The following is a 22,942-nucleotide window of genomic DNA, read 5'->3' as shown; positions in this document are numbered from 1 at the left end:
AGAAGCTCATTCACTTACTTCATGATCTCCTCTTTTTGGGATGCACTTATACGATAGGCTGGCCTATTAGGTGGTGAGCTACCCGGCACAAGATCAATGCAATGATCTTCCGGTCGTACATTTGGTAACTCATCAGCAAAACAATCATTGTGCTCTTGCAAAAATTTCAGCCTATCATTACTAAGAGTATTTACATGTACATTATTTTCCTCAACACGATCTCGTACAAAAATCAAGTACGCAAAAATACTCTTTTTCATTACTTTCTTAATTTGTACATGAGATACAAGGGGAATGGTATCACCCTCTTCACCAACATCAATTACATGTTCTCGACCTTTATGCATGAAGGTGATGCTGTTGGTCTTGTAAGCCTTGCACGGATCAATACGTGTATGCCAAGGCTTTCCAAGCAATACATCACAGCCATTCAAAGGCGCCACAAGAAAATCCTCATGATCCACATAGCCTTGAATGTGTATGCACAACTTGCCAAAAATAGGCATGACTTGCACTTCTCTACCAACAAAGGCAGCCCCTGCTTCAATTTGAGGACCCATGTCCTCCACTTCAATACCCAAAGCAGCTGCCATCTGTGTATTCAGATGCACAATCATCAAACATGAACAAAGCGGGTTGATCTTTGAGCTGTCCCCAAGCTTTACATACAACCCTATCTTTGCTATCATGTGAAGTGTTGCCCTGCACATCCGGAACCATATGCACATTAGGCTTTTATGCATTTGCATTATCACGCTTCTTCTTGTTTGGGCATGCCTTTGCAATATGCTCGGTACTACCGCATTTCCCCTCACTCATATATTGCTTTTTCTATTCCGGAGTGAGACCATAGTCTCTCAATTTGAAGGGATGCTTCTTGGTAGTGTTATTTTGAGCCTTTGGACCATTTTTATCTTGATTTTGGTCCTTTATAGGTGACTGTCCATCATTTTGCAAGTTTTGGACAGCCCTCTCTTTGCCTTGAAATGAGGGTTTAGCCTCATTGGATCGACTCAATTTGAGTTCCAATTGCTCGGTGGCGGTGGCGGCTGCGATTAATTGGTGTAAGGTATGACCAGGATACATTTGTAGTCCCGCTTTGTACACGGGTTGCAATTCCGATTGAAACCTTCTCTTCCTTTCCGCCTCGGTGACATGCATAAATGGAGACACCTCCAAAAGCACTTTCCAAAACTTTTGTACATATGCATTTACCGATTCCCCCTCATTTTGCTTTACCCAATCCCACTTCATTTGTTATCTCATTCAATGCATTGGGAGGCAAGAATTGAGCATAGAACCTTTCCTTGAACTCTTTCCATGATCTAACAAGATTCGGTAAGAGCTTCTCCGTGAGCCACCAATGGACAGCAGTGCCTTTCATGAGCATGCTTACATGCCGGATCATGGATTTCTGAGTGAAATCCTCATCACTGAAAGCAATATCAAACTAGGCAATAAAAGCAAGTGCCTTTGATGCATCATATTCCCCATGATATGTGTCAAACTTCACAGATTTGTCTCCGGTTTTGAAGTCACGAGACTTTGATGCATGTGTGTGCATCTCAACATGTTTTCCTCCATGTTTGTCCATTGGGACAGCCCCTGAGATTGGCATCATTTTTGGACCAAAAGGTGATGCATAAGGCATAGATGCATGTGCCCTATAAGCATGAGGCATGGCTGGCCCCTCAACATGCATTGATACATTTTCAACCATAACTTCTCCCTCACGAGCACACTCCAAGGCATGAATGGTATGAGAGATACGCGGAATACTTGCACCAAAAGAAAATTGCAGCCCATGTGGCATGTGTTGTGCATGCACATTTTCAGCCGGCAATGGCATTTAACATACATTTTGACCACTGCCATAAACATTGTATCCTTCACGGGCTACATAAGGTATTCTTGCATGGCGTGAAGTCACTGATTGTTTCTCTTCCATAGCATGGAGATTCATCCTCTTAGACATAAGTTCTTGTTCGAGCACTTGTGGGGATTCCAAGACATGTGGGATGGTTGCCTTTTCTCCATAGACATCCTCGGTACGAGCCAAGTATGCACGTGCTGCATCCCTTGGTTGCATGTGCAACTCTTGAGCAATCATTGCCATTGCATGATCCATATAAGATTCAGCTTTCTTGGCCTTCAAACGGTCATGTACCAATGGATCCTCGTGGCGGTAGAGATTCAATTCTTCTTGTTGTGCATGGAGAAGAGCCTGCATACGAGTAAGTTCAGCCCTCAAGACAATGGACTCTTCTTCCTGCATCTTCTCTTTGCCACGGGACGACTGTCCCACATATACATGTTCCCTATTGTGCACCACATGAGTTTGCTCATCTTGTAAAGCATTGGAGGCATGCATTTCATTGTCCCTGCCTCTTGTATTAGCATCTCCAACATTCATTATATGGCTGTCCATAATGTTCTAAGTGTAGAGATAGCTAGTGTTCACGATGATCATCTCTCACGATAGAAGTGAAAGAGAACCGTATGCTCTGATACCAATGTAACTTACTTCATTGATGACATTTCCAACCATGAGGAAGATCATCCTCAAAGGTCAGGGAAACATCTAGAGATACAGTAAGAGGTGGTTAAAGGAGTCGAGAAAACATACTTGGAGGAGCAGGTGACACAAGTCCAAGTAGAGTTCCAAGAAGAAATCCAACTTTTGTGAGATCGGGTGGTGGTACTTCGGCGAGCAGTGGTTGGTGCAACCGCTCCTACACGACCAGCGACAATAGCTCCTTCTTTTGCACCCAAGGCTTTTGTGAGTGAAAAAAAGGAGAGGACCTAGGAGGTGGTTGACTCTTAACTGAATCGTTGAAACATACACTTTAAGTTTCACCCGTTCTCGGAAACCCAGAAGATTCAGATGGTTAGTGGTCTCCTAAAGGGAAAAGCCCTAACATGGTGGAGAGAACTTAGGAATAAACGGAGTACTTGGGCGGATTTTGAGACTGTTTCGAGATGAATTCCTCCAAGCGGAGAATGAGTTTGAAATAATGGGTCTCTCAGACTTGATCTAAAGCGATGTTGGGCTACAGGCAAAGGATTAGGGATCGACATTTCAATATTATTTTGTGCTTAAAATTCAATTGTAAACATTTTCAATATTATTTTGTGCTTAAAATTCAATTGTAAACATTTTCATTTGTATATAACACAAATAACACTTTTTAGGGTTGCTTGTGTGTGCTTATGTTAGAGTTTTGCAACACTCCTCTCGCTCTATTTTGGAAAACCTATCACATAGGCATAGTTTGTTACGTCCCGTGTCACATGCACCCTGCACTGTGGTGCTATGTGACACACTGGCTCAGCATTTCATGTAACATCATACAGCATTAATACCCTTCTTTGGATTATTTGTCGTATGCCATGGCTCCAATGTGAGCCCCAATCTAGGACATGTCAAGCACAAGCTACGTAGGTCAATCTCCCAAACCTTAGAGAATCTACATGTGTCAGTTCTCTTACCCACTTGGAGAATTCGGCATATAGTGCATGTAGATGTCAACCATAGCATTATTAGAAAGTATTATTAGTAGCATGTGCATATGGGTCAGCCCATAATGCAGCCCTATATAGGGATGCCTTGTGTATGGTGTTCACACACCACACACTGCCTAATCATCCAGTCGGATAGCATTCAGAGGCTGTAAACAGTCCAGTCCAGCATACAACACGTTCATCCAGCATTTAATGTTGGACCAGCATTTAATGCCAACATTAAATGCAAGGTGATGGCATTAAAAGCTTATTTTCAGAAGTCGTGGGACTTTTATCCTGGCGGAGGGCAGTATAATACACCGACCAGCAGCAAAATCATCTATATAAGCAGCCCTTAGTCCCTTGCATAAATCATTCATTCATCAATCTTTCAGCATGCAAATAAAGAGAACATGCATGTATGAGTTCCCTCAAGGTTCTTGGAGCATACAATTAGCCTCAAGCACTCCATGCTTCAGTCCAAGGCAGAATAGAAGATCCTCTCATCTTCAGCCAGCATATGTGCATATCCTCAGCAGTTCTCGATTTGCATAAGTGCTATTAGTTCAGCATATGGTTCAGCCTACGTTCGGTCTCCTCGTCCTTGCATTCCACAATTGTCATTCTCATCATTGTACAAAGTTCTCCAAAGTAATACAAGCAAATACTTCTACCTGCAAAGGGGGGGGGGGGGGGGGGGGGGGGGGGGAGGGGCGCTTCAGTGGGTAATTGGGACCCAATCTAGTGTCGACTCTCATCTCTACTCTTCTCTCTTAAAGTAAAGTGGATTGCATAAACTCACAGGTTTAGAGAAGGCTTTGTTGCACGTTACAATGATCAACCTATTGCATGCTACATTGGTATCAAAGCTAGGTTGTGACCCAACTTAGCTACCCAAAAGTGAGAGCATCCCATGGATGGTAAAATTGCAGTCAAGAAAAACCACCCAAGCCTCCATAATGTCAAGAGAGACTTCTTCAAAAAGCTACAAAGAAAACATGGAAGGAGCGATCAACAAAGAAGATACCACCAAAGAAACTCTTCCGCACTTTAGTGAAGACTTCGTCAAAGCAATAATGGAGCAAAGCAAATTGCTCACGCGACAAATTGAAACTAAAGAAGAAGAAGCAAAAAAAGTAAAAGAAAAAAAAGCTAAAGAGGAGACTGAAAAAGCCAAGGAAGCAGTCAAAGAAAAAGCCAAAAGAACTTTCAAAGAAAGATTGTTCCTCATCATGGAGAAACAAAGACTCCCCCCCCCCCAAAAAAAAAAAAAAAAAAAAAGCCAAGAGAGCTGAAGAACGAAGGGCCAAAGAAGCCCGACGTGATGATAAACGAAGAGCCGAGGACGCATAAAGACCGACAACGAGCACACCAAGCAACCCGAGAACACCAACAAAGACTTGAACGAGATGCTATATGCAACTGTAGCACCAGAAGGAGCTGATAGCATATATGCAAACAAACATGCTGTCAATTCTCCCTACAATGGCACAATAAGGTCCAAGTTCCTCCACCGTCCCAACCACCACCGTCATACGAGCTCAACCAAATTTTAGTAAGTATGATGGTAAGTGTGATCATCCCACAATTATGCGGTTTATTCATCAATTTGTGGCATATCTTTCTTTGGCTAAGCTTTTAGATCCTCAAGACAAAGTCCACTTACCACCACCTCAAGGCTCACCTCCCTAGCAAAGCAATTACCTGGTGGCAACGTCAGGTGTTGGCTTTCATGGTGGATCAAACATGATGCTGAAAGTCAGGTGAAGGTAACATTAAGCTAAGCAAAATGAGATTAACCTAATCACATAAGATTAGAGTAATGAGCACCATAATGACAGTAAGATGATGAGAAAGTGAGTGTGTTATACTCTTTCATTAGATGTGAGCCTCTTATATAGGCTGGAGTACACGTGATTAGGACATGATTAACCGTTAAGAAAAACCCTAATAAACTCTTGAAGTGAGCACCCATTGCCTAGTTTTGAGGGAAAGTAAGATTCTCCTCGACTTCCGTAGAATATGCTGATTTAGATCCTCCTTTGACCATAGTCTACCGCATGTATGATGGCTATAAGACCTTTGAACCATATGCCTATATCCCCAATGTCACATGTATGATATTTTGGTGTAAGACCCTCCCTCATACTATGATATCAATGCTAGCTCTAGTTACTATTTACAATGCTAGTTATGATGACCATCCAAGTGCCCATAGGTCTTACTCATGGTGGTTTACAATGCTGTTTATGATGACACATGCTAGACATCTAGTTATGATTACATTTCACTTAGGAAAGAGGAGTGACTACAGGTAGGCAGACCCTAGTTGGTCTAGGAAGTCCGATTGTTCTTAATAAAGATGGCCCCAGATGAGGCTTCTTCTTCCTTGCTCAAACATGCTTCCTTCTTGATCTTGATATAGATGTAGCTCTTGATCTTCTTCATGTGGCTCTTGATCTTCATCCTTAATTTCATTGTGTTATGAAATTCATGTAGACAAAGATAAGACATTTTCTCAATGTGTTCATAAAGCCTTACATGATAATGATGTGCACTCCTTTCAAAAGATAATGCAAATATACATAAGGGGATCTTAGTCTTCTCCATGTCCAATATCTTGCCCTTGTATACCTAATTAATGAGCATGATCAATAATTTACATGATGCATACAAGCTCATAAATCCCATTGTTCCAAACAATGCTTACGCAGATTTATACCATGTTTTGGATTAACAAATTGACCACTCAAATCCAAGGGCAAATCTGATTTGATGCTTTATAGAGATTTAGCAACATGCAAATATGCAGATTCAACCATAAAATGCCCAAGAAACCTCGGATCATTAGCACTAATCAAGATATTAATGAATGCAATTTTTTGTTAATTGTGTAGGAAATTGGGGGCTACTTCCTGGGAGGTCACCAATCCCAATAGTGTCCTGGCCACTGCGCACTTAACTTGCACCACTCTATTATTCCCTTCCAAGCTACGGAAGTTGATGGAGCAGGGATGATAATGGCCTAAGTCTTCTATTATTTATGTATGATCTCATATCCCTGGCACTATGCATGTGGTATGTAGACCACCAAGCCATGCCCTTCCAACACCCTTCCTCAATGGCCAGGACGTAGGGTATCCAAAGGCTCTAATGACACTTCACCCGGCTATTCCAGCATATGCCCGCCTACTAGTGATTACTCTACGCATACCAGCACGACGTGGCCTTCTTAGTCATACGCGCATTCGACCTTCGTTCAGCTCCATCGAGAGGAATTGGCAAGTCAACCAGCTCCACTAACAACATCCCAACATGCCTCCCTAGCTCTGATACCATGTAGAAAATTGGGAGCCGCTTCCCGGAGGTCACCCATCCCAGTAGTGTTCACACCACTTCACGTTTAACCTCCAACACTTTATTCCCTTCAAAGCCACGAAAATTGGTGGAGGAGGGATGATAATGGCCCTATACTTCTATTATTTATGTATGATCTCATTATCCCTGGCACTATGCATGTAGTATGAAGATAGCCAAGCCATGACCTTCCAAAAAATTGTGCAAAAAAATACCCTGATTTATAGAGCATCGTCAGAGGGACAAATCAAGGGACTTTTTCAATATAAAGCTTTGGGAGGCTATAGCAGGTTCCCAATGGTATGATTGAATCTCCAATGGTCCAAAATCACCTCAATGATGAGCATTAATCACTTGATTAGAAGAGACAATTAATTGTTCATAGTGCAAAAGAAGGACCACTTTGGAGTGTGAAATTGAAAGACTTTTACAAATCTTCTTTGGAAAAGCTTCGAGAGGCAATTATAGCACTAGGTCTAGATGTGTTTCAAGCCCCATAAGCACATGATTAACACTAATAATTATGTATTAATCTCAACTTTGCCAAAAGTAGTCTTTGTGAAGCACCTAGAGCCACATCGCATAGTTGGCGACATTTTTTTTGAAAAACAAAGCAAATGAGCAATAGAGAATGGAGAAGATGAACTTTTGAGAAGATGAGATTAGTGACTAATCCTAATTAGGTTATAATAACTAAGGGCTTGTAAGCATGATTATCATGAGTAATAATAACATGTTGGAAATCCTAAGCTATGATAACATGTTGGCTTTCATGGTGGATCAAACATGATGATAGTCATGGTGAAAGCAACATTAAGCTAAGCAAAATGAGATTACTCTAATCACATAAGATTAGAGTAATGAGCAGCATAATGAAAGCAAGATGATAAGAAAGTCAGAGTGTTGTACTCTTCCGTTAGATGCGAGCCTTTTACATAGGCTAGAGTACAAGTGATTAGGACATGGTTAACCCTAATAAACTCTTGAAGTGAGCACCCATTGCCTAGTTTTGAGGAAAAGTAAGATCCTCCTCCACTTACCTAGAATATGCTGATTTAGATCCTCCTTTGACCATAGTATGATGGTATAAGACCTTTGAACCATATGCTCATATCCCCAATGTCTCATGTATGATATTTTGGTGTATTATTTCAACAACAGGGTCCTTACTCTCACTTAAAATCAGGAAATGATGCTATACGGAGGTAAGCCCCAGCAGATCCAAGCTAGCTCCAAACCCCAACAGCAGTCATCCACCACCAAGTAGTCATCATCCCAATCGAAAAGGGAGCTCATAATAGCAACGATACAAAGAAAGATTCCCAAAGCACCTCAAGAGGCAAGAAAGATGGGAAATTCAGGCCTAAGAAAGCAACTGAGAAAAAGGCCAAGGAGAGCATTACTAGTGGATATCTCCAACCAAACGAACAAACGTCGTACAGAGGGAGAACAAATATTTTTCTGCCACACCGTGGGGCATGGTAATAAAAATTGTACCAAGTGGTAGGCTCCACAAGCCTCCAAGACGTCTACCTCCACAATAGCCACCGCTACAACTTTATCCACACCGCCAAAATCGACCACTAATGCCATCCAACTCTTACCCACCTTTAACTCAATACCGACAATTGTATTTGATGAAAGCAAGAGGGAGAGGTTAAAGGGCAAAAGAAAGCCCACATTCATGCTTATGGCACAACGAAGGGGAAACACTTCATTTTACTCTTTGATGTGGACAGCTCTAAGGATGCCATTCCTCCTCGGTTAGCTAAAAAGATGAGTTGTACACTTGTACCCCATCATCAGGACGTAGATGGATTCACACTTGGTCTTCGCACTCACATTTCCCACAAGGCTCAACAGTTTGAATTCAAGGTTTAAAAGTGTTGGGGTTAAAGACCCCTGTGCCGTCCGGGCGGTCTCCCGTGTCCGCGCGCCCACATGTGTATACACTTATTCATTACATATAGTGAATAAGGGGAGGGCTCACAGTACCACTACCGGACTACTTTGGTACTCTCCCCACCATATCGTGTCTCTCTCTCTCTCTCCTATGCGCGTGCTCCGCCCCGGTCCCCTTCAACTGGTATCAGAGCAGGTGCAGATTTGAGACAAGTGGATAGTGTCCCAGTGTTCGCAGGTGCAGATTTGAGACAAGTGGATAGTGTGCGTGGGCAGCCAGGAGCAAAACCGTGAGCAGCTCATACAAGAGGCAGTTCGCAGGTGCTAAGGAAATTTGCAGAGTCCACCTTGCTGCCGGATTTGGTTGTGCGTTGAGGATTCCGCACATGTTTGCTCTCTGGTGAGATTGTTTTGGCAGCAGTTTGCTCTCGGATTAGAGAGTGTTTTGACCTCTTGCAGGACACAGCTTCTCAACAGCTTGTGAGCTTGGTTTAGCTCGGGTTCGACACAGAGATTGTTACATGTATACTTAACATGTAGTGCTGCTTGTGAGAGGAATTTGATCCTCGTTTATGCCCTCGCTTGGATGCTATGCACGGTTGCCTCGTATGCATCATTGGATGCCTCATATGTGAATGCCATGTGCTTTGTTGTTGCATGCCCATTTATGCTCCTCGTATAGATCGAGGGTGAGCGGTTGTTGGTGCCTTGTATGCGCGATTGCTCCAGTGATTCTGGTCGAGAGTTCTCTCGGACAGTACCATTTGGATGCCCGATGGTGTGGGTGACAGTTTGAGAGGTGTGTGATCCTCCTGTCATTACCCACACTTGGATGCCCATTTTGGTTGCCCCTTTGTGTAGATTGTTATGAGAGGTATGTGATCCTCTTGTTGATGTCTACACTTGGATGCCCAGTTGTGGATACCCATTTGGATGCGTTTTGTACGCCCAGTGGATGACATGACAGGTAGTGGTTGATGCACTTTTGTATGCAGTTCAGGCAGGTTTGTGACAGGTTAGCTCGTGCTTGAGCTCAGTTACAGCGTGGGCATTTCGTGGATGCCATGTATGCAGCGTTGGATGCATGACTGCCTCTTGCATGTAAACAAAGTGTGACATCTGTACATGTAAACAAAGTGTGTGAGCTTTGTTGGAGCCATATTAGCATTGTTGGATGCACATTCGCATCTAGTTCGTCGTGTAGACGAGCTGGGGGTTTCTCCTAGATACAGGGGAGACTCTGCCGGATTTTTTGCAAAATCCGTGCATGTGCATTGGATGCTCGGTTGAGCTAGCACACGCTAGTTGAGAGCATCTTACAGTTGTCTCTATACATTTGGGCGCGTTTGGTTCAGGTGGGAGACATTGACAGCCACACTACTCTCGGGTAGGAGAGTATATTGTACTCGAGCAGTTTGTCTGTCTTGTTTGTGGACAGTCATGGCTTCGGAGATTGCCCACCATGCTGTTGCGTGCATCCATAGAGGACAGATGCTCCACATGTCCATCAATAGACATCTCATGCACTGGCTCCTGTGTCACATCTCGTGACTGCTGTCCCTGTAGTGCATCTCTAGAGTAAGCACTACTCTCAACATGTCCCACGCTGGACAAACCATGCACCTCGGGCTCTGTATGCTCGACCACTGTCTGAGCATCACCATGCAACTCATCTGCAAAAGAAATGCGTCTAGAGTCGCGCTTTCTGCATGAAAGGAGTATCACTGAGACCAGACCATCTCGTATCTGAGTGACATGCAAAGGGTATACTAGGTGACTCCTCGCACCTCTCGCTATGACTAGCGATCCACACTGCATCCGAAACGAATGCTCGTCGAGTAAAACTTTGCATCCTTGGTCACTCAACTGTGAGACTGAGATGAGACTCTGTATGAGTCCCGGCACATAACGTACATGACGAAGCGTATACGATGCACCACTAGGCAAAGACATGCATACGTCTCCAGCACCCTCAATGTCATACACTGAGCCATCTGCCAGCTGCACACAACCAAGTCTCCCACTAGAAAAACTACTAAACCAGTCACGCTGCGGAGTGACATGAAAAGTAGCATGCGTATCTAGTAACCATCGTGGAGATAATGTGCAATCGATAGGCTCAAAATACGATGAAGGAACACTAGTGAGAAAGGTGACCTGACCGTCACACTGATACTCAACCGCTGAGTCAATCTCACTGTCAACTGCTGTCAATGCCAAACTAGCATCACGACTCTGTCGTCTCTGCTGCCTCATACGCCTGAAGCAACTACGTCTAATATGCCCCATATAACCACAATGCCAACATCTCTGCTGTCGACGTGATCTAGATCTCTGTCTCTCATGAGTATGAGACCTGCCTCTCACATGAGGCGTCTCAACCACAGCCATCCCTGTACCTGTAGCATCTGTACCATCTAAACGGAGGGCGAGAAGTCATGTGTGATGGCGGAGATGACTGGTTTAGATGCCGATGATGCTTCAGTAGTGCAGTCATTTCTTGACATGCTGATGTCAGACGAGATGCTACAGTTAGAGCATGACGATGCTTCTGACATGGTTCCAGGACACGTGGATACGGGGACACTGGCCAGTACCCCGGAGCTAGCACATTCATATGTGGCGGAGTCCAGTCCTGATGCGTCAGCTATGGCTGACATGGTGAGGCTATGCGAGATAGCCAGAGTAGCATTAGCGTTCGGGAGTCTCATGTATGAGATACTCATGTCGAGACCCGAGCTTGCATTTGCCGTGGGCGCATTTGCAGTGGGAGTTGTGAGCCGTGCGGTGGCTGACTCCACGGACATTCAGCATGGGGGAGAGATGCAGGTCATTGCTACATACCTGCATGAGTGCATGAGCTCTCGCAGACAGGATGCAGAGATGGGTGATATCTCTGCATGGCTTCCACCGCGCATTGGTATGCTCGGAGAGCCGGATGCACTACGACACAGTGAGCCCATAGGTGTGGGATGAGATCCGTCGTATCTCGTCCATCTTGTACATACTAGTTGTAGGCTAGTAGGTAGTGGGTTCTCACTTGAAGACACATTGGCCTTTAAGTGGGAGGTTGTTGGGGTTAAAGACCCCTGTGCCGTCCGGGCGGTCTCCCGTGTCCGGGCGCCCACATGTGTATACACTTATTCATTACATATAGTGAATAAGGGGAGGGCTCACAGTACCACTACCGGACTACTTTGGTACTCTCCCCACCATATCGTGTCTCTCTCTCTCTCTCCTATGCGCATGCTCCGCCCCGGTCCCCTTCAAAAAGGCCACATTTCAACGGGACTTCATTGTCTCACCTCTCTTGGGGTGTAATATGATTCTCGGCATTCAATGGTTTAGGGAGTATGCACCCATTCTTGATTGGAGGCAAGACACTTTCACAATTGTTGATGGTGTTCCTTAGCCTACCCTGATTCACGGAGATAGGAGCATTCCATATCCATGCCCGAAGAGCCATCGGAAAAGTAGCCGAATGTGCTTTGATTTATGTCTATTTGTGTAAAAGAAAGACAAGTCAGCACGATTACGCGTGGACTCCAGGGGACTCAATCACAATTAAAAAACAGCTTCCCAATGCCTAGGATTGAGTATATTCTTGAGCGACTCAATGGTTTTAAGGTCTTTTAGAAGATAGATCTCAAAAGTGGCTATCATCACGTTTTGATCAAAACAACCTTAAGGACTGAAAGCAACCATTACGAGTTTGGGGTGATGCCATTCGAACTCACCAATGCACCGGCAACATTTAACAAGATGATGTCTGGGGTTTTTGTGGAGCTCATAGGAAAGTTTGTGTTCATCTTTTTAGATGATATACTCATTGTAACACGCAGAAGCTCTGGGAGTCTTCTTTCAGCTCCATAAAGGAATGAATGACTCAATCTATGAGCACCCTTGCCCTTTTATATGGGTCTTGGACACCCTTTAGTTGGTCGGCCAATCATAAGTGCATTAAATGCTTTAACGCAGGCCCGATTGGATCTCCTCCTTGAGCATGATGCGCCTGCTGCTGCCCTTGTTTTCTGGTTCAGCCGACCACTTCCATGAGTGGCCGACAACCTTGTGTGCAGCCAACAACACCTGTCCTGCAGCCGACAGCCATCTGATCTTCCGCTTGCTCTCCACGCCTGTCTCCAGTCTACACTGCCAAAAGTGCTCTGTGCTCTATCATCCTGGTTCTACCTGGTTCATACTCTTTATCTGGCTGCCTCTTCTAGATTTAGCCCTAAAAATGTCCATGGCATCTATGATGCACATGACATCCCCCTCTGCTAAACTTGATGACGGGATTCCAACCTACTCTTGGATGACTGTCATCATCCCAATCTTTTCTCGCAGTCCCTCTATCATCATCCATCCCTGGCAACCCTTTTTCTCTGAAAACCTGGCCTGTTCTCCAAACCACTCTGTCTCTGACGAAGATCTATGCATCTGTTTTCCTCTAGTCCACAATCCATTCATGTCCTGACTCTGAACACCGTCTTGGTCTTCATTCCTGAGAAATAAGTCTGGCACTCTCACATCACCCTTGGAGGATAAACCTCCCTTGGGACCGTTGCCCGGGAACCTATCTGGCTCACAGGACTGCCATCCCCTTTGGCACTGTGGAACACCACCAACCAACCTCCTGGGAGTTCTTCCCGATTCTGTGTTCCTTGCCTTGGGCTTCGAATCCGTGTACTTTCCTGTACCTTGGACCTGTACACCATCATCTGGGACTGAATCAGTGTTTAGCTTTGCTGAACCTGGTGCTCTGATACCAATGTAACACGCGGAAGCTCTGAGAGTCTTCTTTCAGCCCTAAACACTCTTGGAAACCATCTGATGCAAAACGCAGATATAGAGAGAGAGTAGAGAGAGAGAGAGAGAGAGAGAGAGAGAGATGTGCTGGAAATTCAGTATATTCATGTGGTACAAAAAAGGTACTTCTACTACAGCCATAGGCTGCCTTGTACAAAAGGTGGTGAACACCCAAAATCCTGTCCTAAACTAGGAGGACCCTAATGATCCACTCCATTAAGGAACGAATGACTCAATCTATAAGCACCCTTGCCTTTTTATATGGGTCTTGGACACCCTTTATGCTGGCCGACTGCTGGTCGGCCAATCATAAGTGCATTAAATGCTTTAACGCAGCCCTGACTGGATCTCCTCCTTGAGCATGATGCGCCTGCTGCTACCCCTGTTTTCTGGTTCAGCCGGCCACTTCCATGAGCAGCCGACAGCCTTGTGTGCAGCCAGTAACACCTGTCTTGCAGCCGACAGCCATCTGATCTTCAGCTTGCTCTCCACGCCTGTCTCCAGTCTACACTGCCAAAAGTGCTCTGTGCTCTATCATCCTGGTTCTACCTGGTTCATACTCTTTATCTGGCTGCCTCTTCTGGATTTCGCCCTGAAAATGTCCATGGCATCTATGATGCACATGACACTCATCTTTGAAGGCAAATGCACAGTGCTACATGTGAACAAGACCTAACCAAGGGCACCTTTTCCCATGTGGTTTTTCCACTTGGATATCCAGTGTGAAAGGACACTCTATCTATTGCTTTGTACTTTCATATTATTATGCTGGATGGATATATGTGGATGGTTGACTCCATCACCTCCATTGATTCTCACTCTTACCTTTGTGTACTCTCTCTCTTTGTTTTGGTTGAGCTGAAACCCTAACACACTCTCTCTGCTGTTGTGGTTGTCTATCATTAGGTCTCAGAGCCATCCCATCGAGCCTCTCCTCTCATACATTAGTCTTTGCTGGCAAAATCCCCAAAACAACCCCGCGTGTCAATAACCCCACCTCCGACAAGGTAGCCAGTCTTCCTCCCACTGTGTAGCTATGCACATACATAGTAGCCCATCTCCCACAACTCGGCCTGACCTAGCCGCAAAAAAACATAGCCGGTCCAGCTCCTCCCACACAACATCAAACCACACTAACCACACCTACTTGCCTTCCCCTCTGCCACAGTGCACACTTGTGCCTGGCGCACTCCACTGTGCTTCCCGAATCCTTTCGCATAAGCCATCTCAATCACGCGGATTAATTTTTCACAACTTACGTGGATGGTACACAGTGCATAGTGGCATCTTCAACAACTGTTGTACAAAGGAACATTTATCTAGGCATTTTGTGGGGTTTTTATTATAAATTGGCATACAAGCAATACAACAAATTGGGGCCTTATGAATTACATGCTTTAGTGCAAAATTCAAGGTACAGGACTCAATAAAATTTGGGGCTTTTCTGAAATTCATGCTTAATTGCATAATTCAAGCTACAAAACTTACAAAAATTTAGGGCTTTTGCTAATTTCATGCTTAATTGCAAAATTCAACCTCCTGATTTTTACAAAAAATTTGGGGGTTTTCAAAAATTCATGTAATCCAGCACAAATTGAAGCCAAAATTGTATGCAAAATCTAGGGCTTTTCTATTTGGAGCATGTATCAAGGTTACACGGCAGAGATTTTTGAAACACATATACATGCATTGAGTGTTTTTGACACCACAAGAATCTACAACGAGAATAATCTTGCTTGAGGTTGGCATTTTTTGCAGGCAAAAAGTTTGCACAAGAACATTGAGTTGCCTGGCAATACATGTACATGCTTTTTGATTTGCCTGCAAGTATTAAAGTGTGGAATCTAACCTCATGTCTCAAAATGCAAGAGATGTATTTGGTGTGCTAACCCAAGAGAATAAGCTAGATGGATCAAGCTACTCCTTGTGGAGTTTCATGATTCGGAATCTGTTGGTAGCCAAAGGGCTTTGGGACATTGTGTGAGGTGATGACACGTCCACCTACCTTGCCGCCAACAACACCTCAAAGAGGAGTTGCTCAAAAAACCCCAGGAGTTGAGTCAGAAAAGATGGGATTCCACGGATGTACAGGCCGTGTCTTTGATGGTCCTTTCTGTCAAAAGGTGTATCATTCTACACATTCAGTCCTGCAAGACAACATAGCTTGCATGGGACAACAAAGTGTCCCATGCAAAGCTTGCATGGATGGACTTCGTAGGCCCTCTTCCCGCCTCAGCTGGATTTAGAAACACGATGTATAACAATTGTGGATAGATTCACTAAGTTCTACATGCTCATTCCATGCAGGCAAACAGCCACAGCTAAGTACATAGCTCGCTCGTTCATTCGGTTTTGCTATGGTTGCCATGGACAATCACATGAGAGAGAGATCCTAAATTCACGTCCCAGAGCATTGTTTGACAATTTTGGGACTAAGTTGCGACTCTCCAGTGCATTCCATCCACACAAATTGCCAAACAACATTCAATTGGCCTTTGACGTTCTCAAATCATGCTGCCATGACCAACAGTAGAAATGGAAACAATACCTTCCATTGGTTCAAGCAATCCTGAATGATACTCACTCATCGAGTATTGGCCAGACACCGTATGAGGCAACATTTGGTTGCCAATTCTCCTCGCTTTTAACGAGACAAGTATCACCATCTCCAGAGGCTAATAAGACAACCGAAAGATTTTCAGAAATCCTCCACAAATGGAAGCATGGTTCCAGTCGAAGAATACGATGGTTTTATACAAAGTTTAAAGACTGAGGAACCCATAAAGCAGCACAGCTAGATAAAGAGTTCTTTCAGGCATACCCCAATTATTGGCGGACTACTTGGAAGCCCTAGGGAATGTCACGTACACCCTGCACTGGGGTACACAATGACACACTGGCATGATCATCAAAGCAACATTTGTACATAAGTAATGCCTTTCTTTTTAAGGAATATTTGTCGTACACCATGACCCCACTGTGAGCCCCCAATCCAAGGACAGTCAGGCAAAAGCTATGTAGGTTAGTCTCCGAGCCATAGAGGTCAATCTAGAGTCAGTCCTCTTAACCCACTTGGAGAATTCATCAGATAAAGCATATAGAGGTCTATCCTTAGCAATAGGGCTTCATTAGCAAGCATGTAGAGCATTGTAGATTTATCTATGCGCCAACCCATAAGGGGCAATCAACAGACCATAGGCGACCAAAGGCAGCCAATTATCTACTCAATAGGTGCCTCTTGGTACCAGTTGGCCAGCATGGAAAGAGGCAACAACAAGTCGGCCACATGGCAATGTGTCGGCCATGTCTAGGGACAGCAAAAGACTAGTTAGCGCAGCATTTAATGCTGTTAAAACAGCATTTTTGGTCCATTAAAACAGGCCGACAGCCTCTGGGCTGAACCGACCAGCAGCCTAGACCATATGAAAGCAAGCACATCCAATCAGTAATCATTAACTATTCAGAAAAGTCTCAAGCAACAATGTCAGCAATCAGCCATCCTATCATCTCCAAGCTTTCGCTGAAGCTCCTCTTCAGCATTCAGCCAGCATATGTGCAGTCCTACAGCTATCTGGACTTGCATAAGTGGCCCAAACAGTCTTCTGCAGTGCCTTGGATTGGTGGATACTCAGCCGATGTACGGTCTTCCTCGTCCTTGCCTTGGGCAATCATATCGCTTGTTCTCAAGCATTGTGCAGCATTCTCCAAAGAAGTAATATAAGCACTCTTGCTTGCAAGGGGAGGGGCCTTCAATGGGTAAATTGGGACCCAATACAGTATCGTCTACTTCACTTCTATTCTCTTCTCCCTCTCTCTATCTACTCAGTGAATTGGATGCTAAAGATCCCACCACATAAAGGTATAAAAAAGACCCTGTTGTGCATTACCACGATCATCGACCTCAATGCATGTAACAGATGTACTAGATGAGCTTCACTCCCAATCCAGCAGTCATCACTCTACACCTGCACATAGTGTCACGTGCACACCCAGTTGGTGTACAAGGGACATCACAATACACAGATTTCTTGGAGACTGTACCAACAACAACCGGGATTTTGACTCCGATGTATCAACGGATTTAGGTGCCTTTTATAGTCCCAAGGCCCACAAGCCCTAACACCATGTGTAAATGCCCCTAAGCCCCATGTGCCTACGCCCATCGCTCATGTGCATGTGCATCCTAAAATCCCTTTGTTATAGGCATTTAATTACTTTTAACCCTAGTTGTCAGCCTGTAGGGCTGGTCAACCAAAAGTAAGGGGTCCAAGAACACTAAAAACTTGTCCTGAACATCTTTCTAAAAATAAGGGAGGAGGGGCTAAAGAGGTGCACATAATGTTGCTAGAGTTGAGCTACATTTGGAAGATGGTTTTGTTATAGTTGTTCTTTAACAGCTGTCAGGTAAGACATGCGAAAGCAATAGACAACATAAACTGAGCAATCGTCCACATATCCATCAGTGCTGGTTCCAATGGCCAGAAGAGGGCCTATGCTGAAGGGAGACGGTGTGAGTGCACTCAAAAATGCAGGTGGGAATGGAGCAGGAAATTGTCTGCAATCCTTTCCCCTTTCCAAACTGCTGGAATCTGCTGCAGCTTGTGCTGCTCTGGAAAAGGCTGTTGAGAATGCCCCTAAACTGCCTATTTTATAGGGCTGCCTGGACCCCTGCTAGAGGTCAGATCTACTGCCAATTGGGCAGCAGCATTGCATGTGCACATAGCCTCCCTTCATGCCAGCCACCTGCAGATCGGCACAGACTCGCATGGAATGGAAATGAAATGAAAACAGTTGATACTGGAAAAACAGGGCTTTGGGAAAGGCCTGAAACAAGTAGGTAAAAATTTTGGGGAATCAAAAAATGCAGAAAAATATGAGAATTATAAAAATCCACGTTTTTAGGGAAAATAGTGAGAAAAACCAGGGGAAAGCATAACTTCACATGCACTGAATGGAGCAAATCAGACAGGAATGTTCTGATCATAGTTCAGGAAACCAAGAGGCTCCACGTTTCTAGGCTAAAAAATGGCAGTTCCCTCTAACTGTGCCTAGGCGGCTTATTCTGTTTGCCCATGTGACAATATTTTCCACTCCTTTAGTCTCTTGCTCCTCCTGCTCCCAACCCCACGCTTTCTTAGACCAAAAGCTCCTTGGCAGTGCTTCCTACGTTTATCCAAGAGCACTCTCTACTCCCACTCTTCGGCCATCTTTCCACCTTGGTATCAAACTGGTCATATTGCGCCTTCTACTCTCTTCCCTGTACCCTATGCCTCATGAAGGGATGCAGGTAGCAAGTTCCCCTTTTTATTGGTGGGATCATAATCCCAAAAGCACCCCCTCAATCTATTGGGCCTTCTACTCTCTTCCCTGTACCCACGCTTTCTTAGACCAAAAGCTCCTTGGCAGTGCTTCCTACGTTTATCCAAGAGCACTCTCTACTCCCACTCTTCGGCCATCTTTCCACCTGGGTATCAAACTGGTCATTTTGGGCCTTCTACTCTCTTCCCTGTACCCTATGCCTCATGAAGGGATGCAGGTAGCAAGTTCCCCTTTTTATTGGTGGGATCATAATCCCAAAAGCACCCCCTCAATCTAGAAATGTATTCAGGTCTAGCCTCCTCCTACAAATTCAGTTTTTTCCTCATTATCTCTTCAGGTGCTGGGAGGGTCTTGCATATAAACCTACCCTTGTTAAGCACGGTCTAAGTGGCTCTGTGGCATTGCCCAAGCTTGGATCTAAGGCTAAATACCCTTAGAAAAATTAAACTGCAGAAAACGACAGGCTGGAGACAATGGCATTGCCAGTAGATGACGCTCAACTTGAACCCGTGGAGAGACATCGCTACATCCAAAATTGTAACATCTGCATACTACCTACCCTCACTAAGCATAGTATAAGTGGCTGTGTGACCTTAGAGAAATCAAACTGCAGAAAATGACAGACTGGAGACGATAATAAAGACAAGCTGAGAGACGTCACCACATCCAAATCCATGACATTTCTGACTCTGAAGCATCCGGAAACAGACAGATATTCCCACGCATGCAAGAATTGACTTGCACAGTGAGCTCACAATGCTTCTGGCCCATTCCAGACACAAAAATTCACAGATGACCTCGGAGAATCAAGCAGACCACAAGGTCATATTGCAAATGCAATAAACAGCTAAGATGCAGCAAGGGACTTGGATCCTGCAAACGGTTTGATACAAGGTGAGGCTTTGACAGATTCTAAGGGCTGTTTCAAAAACCACATATGGTTATTAACCGTCAAATAATGCCATCAACAGCCGACCATGTCTGAATCTGGAAACAGGCTAACTCTGTCTGAGAAAGACATAACCCTAAAATCCATCGGTCTGGAAAATCCCTTAACGTAAGAGCTTCTCTTTGAAAACACCACCCAAAAAGCACGTTTTGGACAATTCCGAAAATCGAGATCTGCTGAAACCCTGATTCCTGCTCAGAATCTACGCACGGAGGTCTTTTCTAAACGCAGATGTAGTCGAGGAAACATACTGTGGAAGGCAGAGAGCGACAAAGCAAAAAACCAACATACCTCAGAAGAGCCTTGTCAAAGGGGAGACAGGGGGGGGAAGCCAACAACTTCACCAACGTTGTGCGCACTGTTGGCAGCGAAGCCCTTGCTCTAATAAGTCCGTTCACACTCGTTTTCTTCTTAATGTTAATTATTACTAAAAGTTGATTGTTTTTTTCTTTTTTCTTTTTTGCTTCCCCTAGTGGTCTCCTCGTTGTAAGGTGAGGGCTCTCAAAATAGGGCACGAAAACGTTGAAATCATCCTACCTAAGGGGGGATTATGAGAAGGTATGATCAACAAATGGGCATAGCCCAAGTGGTTAGAGCTCTTGGCCCTTTTAGGGTCCTAGGTTAGAACCCCACATATATAGCTCTATGTTGTCCTCTAAGGAGATGGCAGCACTCGCTCAACCCCTTGATGTTGGAACCTTTGTCAGTGTGGACATCTTTGACCCACCTATTCGATGAACCGTTAGCAGCAGCTACCATCTCAAATTGCCTACTTTTCTTCCATCCTCATCTGAACTTAGCCTAACTAGAGCTTATCCAACAATTGTGATTGTGGTTTCTTAGTCACTATCATTTTTTGTGACTTCTTGTAAGCTTGTAAAAAAATCGAAGTGCTAGTCCTTAACATAGCTAAGCTATACTATCTTTGGAGTAGAGGTAAGCCTACAGTAAGAGAATTGATAGTGCTGCTCATCAACAAAAGTATCAAAAGTGCACATGTGATAATTTAGAGAGTAATACAAGGTAGATAGATGCTCTCAACTGTTGAATACATAAGGATCCTCTCACAAACTCCTTACACATGAACATGTTAAATAATATCAATTATTGGTGACGTTAATTGTTTTGACTACTACTACACTTATTTAAGTGTATATATGTGTGAGTGAAAAAAGAAAAAAAGAAAAAAAGATAATACACCCTTGGAAGGAAGGTTATTCAAGTCACCCCTTAAAACTATAATTAGAGGAAAACATGCCGATATATTATAATGCAGTGTGGGTGAACATGGGTGTAGCATTCTAAGAAACGTTCTAGTACTGCTCGTATATTAATAGAGAATATATATTTTAGCTTTAAAATTGCCATTTGCGCAAAGGTTTTCATTTGAGCCTTTTTTTAGCTTTAAAATTGCCATTTGCAAAGGTTTTCATTTAAGCCTTTTTTAGCATGAAATTACATGAGAATAATCCTGAGTTAGTATGTGTCTAGTTGTCTACTTTGCACGCAAGGGATTCTCTCATGTTATCCTTCACAACTCCTCTGTCTCTTGCATGGATTTTTCCATTGTTCTCGAATCTACTCCACTCTCTCCGCATACCTGCCCTCTATGATGTCAAAGGAGTTGAAAGCTTTGCATGTCCTTCTTTCCAATCCAGCGTGTGGGATATTGCGATAGATTTGCTTGACAAGGTCATGATGGTGATCAACACAAAGGCTCCCTCTGTACACATCGATGCTAGGCTTTGTGGGCTCACCATTAACACTTCTGTAAGCTTTGAGGGTCAATTAGGGGCGATTATCATGTGTGAGATGGAGAGTTGTATGTCTCTTTGAGAGAGAGAGATATATATATAATCTAGGTATGTTCAAGTCAAGAGCTTACCTTAGCCTTGAAAATCATATGTCATTGGGCCTTGCCTTAGATCTACAATGCAGCTCCCCGATGTAGGTCACTAGCTCATCCACTCTCCATTGTCACACCGAACTACTCCTTTACCTATGGGGTGAAGGTAAAGCTCTCTATGCCTAGATGGAGGAAAAAAGAGAACGTCCTTCACGATGGTTCTCTAGCAAGGAAAAGAGTAATGAAAGAGGGAAACCTATAATCAAGCCTATTCAGATATCCATCTAGCATGCAAGAATCCAATAGAGCACAAGCAAGTAAGAGTAGAGAAGAGAAGAGATCACAAGCATTCTATTGCAAGGGAATGAATGTGTATCAAAAATGACATATACAAGTGATCACCTTACATTAGAGCTGATCCAAGCACATCTTTTTATGGCTCTCATGGAGCTCCCAAATCACACACTATGTGCACCCTTGTGTCATACATGTGTTAATAAATGCCCACACTCCATGTTCCTCCTTGTGCTTTCCATGTGCTACCTTTTTTACTATTGAGTTTACCTTTTACAAGTAACTGTAAAAATCAATCTTTGAGTTAGGACCCTTACTGTTTCTTCCTCTCTAATGTGCATCCTCTCCACCTTGCTCTACTCATGTTGTGCCCTCACACTCAATGTGATGAGGGTCTATCACCTAATATGCTACACTGGACCTACACTCCCAGTCATATGCTAGAGTAGTCCATCTCAACTTGCCCTATGAGCAACAATGTTAGATTTGACTTGACACTTTACACATGAGAGAATTTATTTCAATAAGAAGAGATATTTTTCCATCCAAAAATATCTAAAATCTGAATAACCTCTCTTTCGAACATTTTCTCTCTCTTTCGAACATTTTGAGAGGGCTGGGGAGGAATCTTACAGGCATAATACATGTGATCTTTAAGTCGACGAAGATTAATTGTTGATGGAGAGCTTTGCTTGTTGCTAATCTCCTAGCCAAGCCTTCCCACCCTCTTACCAAAGTTTAGAGTCCAATTGCAAGAGTTGGGGCCATTTCTTCACTCCGAGTACCTAATCCTTCATCTACCTCTTTACGACGGTACTCATAGCAACAGTATAGGATGTCCTAAATATTTAATTTATTCTTGAAAGAAACTGATTTTATCAAGGGTGAGCTAGAACTGCTTCTCTCTAAAGAAGTGAGAACACTTGTTCCAAATGATGTTCATGTTCACGATGATGCTTGCTAAA

The 22,942-nt window shown here is 43.9% G+C and overlaps 1 protein-coding gene across 1 annotated transcript in view; it reads right to left on the bottom strand.

The window, feature by feature from the left end:
• The window catches only part of LOC147632216 (uncharacterized), a 44,583-nt gene extending 24,339 nt beyond the window's left edge, over nt 1–20,244 (bottom strand). Inside the window, exon 1 of the mRNA XM_086808874.1 lies at nt 20,129–20,244. The gene's annotated coding sequence lies outside the window, so the exon portion shown is untranslated. The remainder of the gene's footprint in view (nt 1–20,128) is intronic.
• Nucleotides 20,245–22,942: the final 2,698 nt, after the last annotated feature.

This window comes from Cibotium barometz, chromosome 14 (assembly GCF_041138505.1).
Source record: "Cibotium barometz isolate CiBa-2024 chromosome 14, ASM4113850v1, whole genome shotgun sequence".
Lineage (NCBI taxonomy): Eukaryota > Viridiplantae > Streptophyta > Polypodiopsida > Cyatheales > Cibotiaceae > Cibotium > Cibotium barometz.
Note: the sequence above shows the minus strand (reverse complement) of the source record. Positions and strands in the feature narration are given on the sequence as shown.